Source organism: Ipomoea triloba, chromosome 15 (assembly GCF_003576645.1).
Source record: "Ipomoea triloba cultivar NCNSP0323 chromosome 15, ASM357664v1".
Classification (NCBI taxonomy): domain Eukaryota; kingdom Viridiplantae; phylum Streptophyta; class Magnoliopsida; order Solanales; family Convolvulaceae; genus Ipomoea; species Ipomoea triloba.
Window position 1 is genome coordinate 22,201,963 of NC_044930.1, and position 6,287 is coordinate 22,208,249.

Below are 6,287 nucleotides of genomic sequence, written 5' to 3' on the forward strand. Positions count from 1 at the left end.
TGGTAAACGACCCCTTTCATTTTTCTATTCTTCCATTTATCCAATTCTTTGTTTTTCAGAAAATACTCCAGTTTTTCATTTTGATAAATGAACCCTAATATTCTTCACATATTATCTCTAAAGTAGAGAGTGTAATCATACTTACTATATCTGGCAAAAATGAATAGATGAGAATATGAGATAATGTTTGTAAGCAGGGAACAACCAAAAAAAAACATTTAAAGATGTTGGAGAATCCAACCAAAAAAAAAACATTTAAAGATGTTGGAGAATCCAACAAAGTATGATTGTTGCATACATGATCAAATCGGATTTAGTATTTACCAAAAAGGAGACCTATTTTTTCTTTTATTTCGTGAACTGGGAGGAACAGACGATTTACAATTATGAGAGACCTAAGTGAGACGTACATCTCTCGTGATTATATTGGAGCCGGCAAAAGAGAAACGCAAGTGGCACTTGTGTTTCTCGTACTATAAGAGAAACACAAGTGCTACATGCATTTCTCATTCGTATGTCTACAGACGAGAGACGCAAGTGTCTCTGGTATACTATGTGAAATGTAAGTGCCATTTGCGTTTCATTGACCGACCTAATTAATTTTTTTCTAAATTTTAAGAAACTCATTTGAAACATGCGTTTCTGACAAGAAATTCAAGTCTCCAACCAGTTTTTCTTATTATTGTACAAATTTTAAAAACTTTTTATTATTGTCAACATTTTTAAAAACTTGTCCGTTTCAATCATTTTTCCGATATTTAGAAGCATTACACCACATACTGGTTAAGATATGATTTCAAACACATGCACCAAAAGGATCCTGACTTGGATTAATGTTCATTTATACCATAATATGGCCACATTAAGTTTGTGCATGAAAATAGCTCTGACCGTTATCTGGCTTCACGTGTGTTATGAGTGCAGAATAAGGTACTAAGTATAGAAAAGCTAATATGACCAGCACTTTGTCTTTTTGTCTTTTAATTAGATCAATCCGGTACAAATGGAAATTAGTTTGAGTATAGTACAGGTTAAAGGTGCCTCTTATAGTTAGGGTCTACTCAAGACACCTTGGTGATCTAACCCAAATAATAAAAAAAATCATCTTTGAAACTAGAATCCCTCATGTAATATATAATTGTTAGGAAGATTAATTTCATTATTTGGATGTTATCCCTAGAATTATTTTTAAAATACTTGGTATTAATTACAACATGCATAATTCTTGTTAAACTGTTGGTGTGTTGCAAAAGTTATTGTGTGGACCGTGGTTCATACATCCAGTCCAAAAATGTCATTTTGCATATTTTTCTTCACCCGACTGACAGCAACTTACATTTTTATAACTCATAATATACATTATTATAAAGTATAATGTACATCATTCTAAATCATAATGTACATTATCTTACCTAGAAGTTTCGGTATTCTAACACAGAAAGTACATTATTCTGACACATAATATACATTATTCTAACTCATAATATACATTATTCTAACTCACAAAACTCAACAACGTCGTTTTAGATCGTGGTACGTAGATACAATAATTTGCTGGTGTGTTGTGTGGCGTGCCATCATGGCCTCATATCCCATGTCTTTATATGCAAGCCTGTAAGTATTTTAATGGGAATTTCTAATGTAAACGTACTATTAAGAAAGTTTATAGAATATTTATATGTAAGTTCATCATATATACTAATTTGTATTAAATTTATTACAGAATATAATATATTTTTTAAAGAAGAAAATTAATTCATTAAATCCAAAAGTGAAAAGCGTCAAATAAGCCATCGGACTTTACCTAAGAAAGCAATTAGACTCCTAAACTTTTTAAAGTAGCAATTAAACTTATCAACATTGTATTTTGGTGCAATGAAGTCCAAAAATCGGTTAGTGACTTGTTATCATTATGGTTCCGGTCAAAATTATGGGCAACTCCGACAATATTTCTGACAATAAAATCACTGGTTAGTGACTTGTTAACCTTTCAATGAGTCGCCGACTAGCCTTTTTTTTTTTTTTAATTTAAATTTTAGTAATTTTAAATCTTAAACATTCAAACTATTGATGTTATAATATGTATTAACTAATACTCTAAATAGTCTAATAAGTATTAACATAATAAAATAATAAGTAATAACTAAATTAAACTAATAAGTAATACACTAATAATTAATTAAAAAATAACTAATAACTTAATAAGTAATAACTATCTACTATACTAATAAGAGTCAAAGAGAGTTATGCCTAAACTGGGTAGAAAAAATGGCGATCAAATTATTTAATCAAATGGATGGTTCAGATGAATTATTTAATCAAATAGATGGTTAAGATAATTCAGATTAATATTATTAATAGAGATTACCTAATTTAACCTTACTTTTATGATTATCCGTTAAGTTTTCCGTTAAATATTCTCTTCTCCGTTAATATTCCGTTAACTTTTAACTTACCCATTAATTTCTATAAGAAAGATCTTAAGTTCGAACCTCATCTAAATCAAATTTGACATAATTAAGTTTCTCACTCTATTTACTTTTATCAAATTAAATAAATTAGTAGCTACAACAAAAAATGATAAATATGTATTTCTTTAATTTAGAATTATGTGTCTACAATACCTTTATTTGCAAAAATTATTCATTATCAAAAAATTAAATTAAATAAGAGAAATAATTTTATTAGTTATATTGTCTTTATTTTCTCTCATGCAAAGATTCTTTACATTCAAATTTATCAATTGATATTCATTACATTGTCCATTATCTTATTTTTACAATATCTTGTAATTAAATATCAAAGTTATAGTACAAAATAATGTTATATATTTATTTACCAAGTATTTTATTAATACTATGAAAAATAAATTTTAAAATAATTTGAATGCTAATTATATTAACTACCTGGGGACAGGGCCGTTCCAATAAAAATTGGGGCCCTGTGCCATATTTGCATTTGGACCCTTTTTTCGAGTAATTTCTATCTATAAATAATAGTTGTTCAAAAAATTGTATCAAAATAAATATTGTAAAAAAATACATATAAAATTTTATTTAAAAAGTGACATGCGTCGTGCACATTTAGACGCAAAATCATCCATCAAACTTTTGATATCAACATTTTTCAAAAGCTCATTTTCAATCGTTGTGCACACTTTATATTTTTTTTCCAATATCACAATCATTTTGATCTTCTATATAAAGATTAGCATCTAACAATTTTCCCTGGTATCATCTTTTTGCTCATCGATTTGAGTTGTTTTGTAATGAATTTTTTCAAGAGCTTTTTTTTTAGATTGATTTAGTTGCTCAATTCTTCTTTTCTTTTACGCTTCTCAGGCCTAAATGTATATTTTCTAGAATACATAATTATAAAATCCTAAGGAAAAAAATTATTTAGAAACTCTACCTATGAATAAAATAATTAATCAAGAAACAAATTCTTAAAACAATAAACAAAAATTATGAAACATAATTTTAATTACCTATTAAGAGAATTGAACAACTTAGAATTGAGACTTGAGAGTTTGTGTGATCAAGAAAATTGAAGAATTAATTGAGTTGCGGTTTGCGATCTACGAAATTACCGAATTGTGAATTGGATTGTCGAATTTCGCTACGGTATTGCTGTATTTTATAGGGTTGGGAATTGAGAATTTGCTAATTTTCTAATTGAGATGTGGTATGTGGAATTATGATTTATGAAATATAATTGCCAAATGGAATTGGCAATATTTTTGGATTAGGAAATATATATATATATATATATTATATATATATATATATAATATATATATATATATATATATATATTAGATTTTTAAAGCAATTGCTAATTGGGCTCAATTTTACTTGTTACAAATTGGTTTAAATTTTTGTAAACTTATATACATATAATTTTTTGTTAAAAATATGGGGCCCCCAAAAATTGGGGGCCCTGTGCGGTTGCACATGTTAGACATGCTCAGATACTGCCCTGCCTGGGGATTGGTTGACAAAGAGAGTACTCAAATAACCCAACAAATTGAAGCGGAATCGCTCTATTTTACTCGTATTGAATTAAATAAATTAGTAGTTACACCAAAAAATGATACATATGTATTTCTTTAATACCATGAAAAAAAAAAAAGAATAGTTTGAAACCAATCATATTAACTACTTGGGGATTTGTTGACAATGAAAGTACTCAAATAACCCATTACCCAGCAAATTGAAGCGAGAAACTACCTTTTAATATCTTTGGAATATATAATATTTTAAATTTTCAAATTTTTATTAATTTATTTAATCTTTTTTTCTTAAACTAGGGATTTCTTTATCCACAATAACTCATTCAACAATAATGGTTGAACCAAATGAACCCCAAGCAGAACACCTAAAGGAAAGTCCATAGCTCCTATATCATAATCTCATTGCATGACGTTGTCATCTATGCTACCAACAATAACCGAATTGCAAATAACACACTACCAACAAAAAGGAAGAGAACAAATATAAAGATGAAGACAATGACAATGTTACTCAAAAGAGAATTAAGAACACTTAGAAAAATTCAAATGAAAAGTAGTATTTATTTAGACTATCATTTTAGACCAAAATATTTAGACTATCGATTTTACAAGGTTGCAAACATTTATTTTAGTAATAATTATAATGAATTTTATATATTATCTTGGATTCATATACTTTGAGTTAGATATTTAAATAAAAAAAATTCGACATTCAATTACCCATGTATAAACTTCTCCTATATAATCTTGCATTGATATACTTTCAAATATTTATTTAAATATAAACATTGGGCATTAACTCATACGCGTATAAAACTAGTTAACTTATTAAGCATTAAGTATTTAACTACTAAAGTGTAAACATTAAAATATTAAACACAGACCCCTATATATAAGACTGAACTAGTAAGAATTTTACATGACTTTAGAATTTCAACGACAATTCAATAACAAATAAATGACAAAAACTTGTATGAGACCGTCCCACCGTGAAAACGGGTCAGGTCAATGTGAAAATGTGATACTTATATGCAGGGCCGTTCCAATAAAAATTGGGGCCCTGTGCCATATTTGCATTTGGACCCTTTTTTTCGAGTAATTTCTATCTATAAATAATAGTTGTTCAAAAAATTGTATCAAAATATAAATATTGTACAAAAAATACATATAAAATTTTATTTAAAAAGTGACATGCGTCGTGCACATTTAGACGCAAAATCATCCATCAAACTTTTGATATCAACATTTTTCAAAAGCTCATTTTCAATTGTTGTGCACACTTTATATATTTTTTTCCAATATCACAATCATTTTGATCTTCTATATAAAGATTAGCATCTAACAATTTTCCCTGGTATCATCTTTTTGCTCATCGATTTGAGTTTGTTTTGTAATGAATTTTTCAAGAGCTTCTTTTTTAGATTGATTTAGTTGCTCAATTCTTCTTTTCTTTTTACGCTTCTCAGGCCTAAATGTATATTTTCTAGAATACATAATTATAAAATCCTAAGGAAAAAAATGTATTTAGAAACTCTACCTATGAATAAATAATTAATCAAGAAACAAATTCTTAAAACAATAAACAAAAATTATGAAAATACATAATTTTAATTACCTATTAAGAGAATTGAACAACTTAGAATTGAGACTTGAGAGTTTGTGTGATCAAGAAAAATTGAAGAATTAATTGAGTTGCGGTTTGCGATCTACGAAATTACCGAATTGTGAATTGGACATTGTCGAATTTCGCTACGGTATTGCTGTATTTTATAGGGTTGGGAATTGAGAATTTGCTAATTTTCTAATTGAGATGTGGTATGTGGAATTATGATTTATGAAATATAATTGCCAAATGGAATTGGCAATATTTTTGGATTAGGAAATATATATATATATATATATATATATATATATATATATATATATATATATATATATATATATATTAGATTTTTAAAGCAATTGCTAATTGGGCTCAATTTTATCTTGTTACAAATTGGTTTAAATTTTTGTAAACTATATATACATATAATTTTTTGTTAAAAATATGGGGCCCCCAAAAATTGGGGGCCCTGTGCGGTTGCACATGTTAGACATGCTCAGATACTGCCCTGCCTGGGGATTGGTTGACAAAGAGAGTACTCAAATAACCCAACAAATTGAAGCGGAATCGCTCTATTTTACTCGTATTGAATTAAATAAATTAGTAGTTACACCAAAAAATGATACATATGTATTTCTTTAATACCATGAAAACAATAAAAAAGAATAATTT